Source organism: Oncorhynchus masou, unplaced genomic scaffold (genome assembly GCF_036934945.1).
Source record: "Oncorhynchus masou masou isolate Uvic2021 unplaced genomic scaffold, UVic_Omas_1.1 unplaced_scaffold_1999, whole genome shotgun sequence".
NCBI classification, from domain to species: Eukaryota; Metazoa; Chordata; class Actinopteri; order Salmoniformes; family Salmonidae; genus Oncorhynchus; species Oncorhynchus masou.
The window spans coordinates 85,454-86,810 of NW_027008489.1; positions in this window are offsets into that span (position 1 = coordinate 85,454).

Here is a 1,357-nt window from a genome sequence, read left to right on the forward strand (position 1 = left end):
GGTCTCTCTCCCTGTTTTCTCTCTGTGTGTGTGTGTGTGTGTGTGTGTGTGTGTGTGTGTGTGTGTGTGTGTGTGTGTGTGTGTGTGTGTGTGTGTGTGTGTGTGTGTGTGTGAGTGTGAGTGAGAGAGAGACATCATTTGATTGATAGAAGAAGGATGTGTACTGCATGCTAAACATCTTAACTGTCCAGGTCCTAAATCAACATCAGACAGGTAGGATGGTTGTGGGTGTTTGACTGATGGATATTTGAGGCCTATTTTCAGAATGTTACCTTGCTTCTGTTTAGAGAACAATGGGTCTTCTTATAGAAGGTTGGTTGTTGTTTGTATTTTGGAGGAAACAAAGACCTTTGTGCATATCCCAGATGGCACCATAGTTCATGTGTAGATCCTGGTCAAAAGTAGTGGTCAAATTCAACTCTGGACCTCGAAGCCAGTTCCCCGCCTTTTATCATTGCTCCCCTCTAATCAGGAACTGATTCAGACTGGGACACCAGTTGGGTGATTCTCCTCTAATCAGGAACTGATTCAGACTGGGACACCAGTTGGGTGATTCTCCTCTAATCAGGAACTGATTTAGACTGGGACACCAGTTGGGTGATTCTCCTCTAATCAGGAACTGATTCAGACTGGGACACCAGTTGGGTGCAATTAATGATCTGGTAGAACAGATAACCAGCAGGCTCCGAACCTCATAGGGTCAGAGTTGAATACCCTGCGATAGCGAATAGGTAGCCTGGAAACCTGGTGGTGAATGTTATTGAATTCTACATCAGGCATGAATGAGCAGTTGGATCAGGAAAGTGTCCTCTCACAACCTCTACACGCCAAATTATATTTTCACTTCCTCTACCGGTTGTCCGCGTGGTTGGTCCTTATTTGCAGGTAGCAATGTGAGACAATATATCAACAGGAAAGTATATTTTAATCTACTTTTCAAAGTGCTGGTAGTGCGTTCAAATTTCCATCACCTGATAGCAAGCGCACAAGATGAAACTACATGCGCGCAACCCATGGAAAGACTACTGCCAAGCTGGCGCACATGTTTACATGGTTCTGCGCATGCTTCAGGTCATAGAAATCTGAACGCATTACCGGTGTTTTGGAAAGTTATTTAATTAGACTTTTCTGTGCATATATTGTATCACATTCCTACTAACGAAGGACCAACTGCACGGAGTATAACCGGTAAAGTACGTTAAAATATAATTTAATTCATCATTCTGGCTTGTAGAGGTTGTGAGAAGACACTTTCCTGATCCGAACGCTCATTGATGCCTGATGTAGAATTCAATGAAATTCAACATAGGCGGTTTCCAGGAAAAATAATTGCATGATTTAGACTCAGCTCCGATGT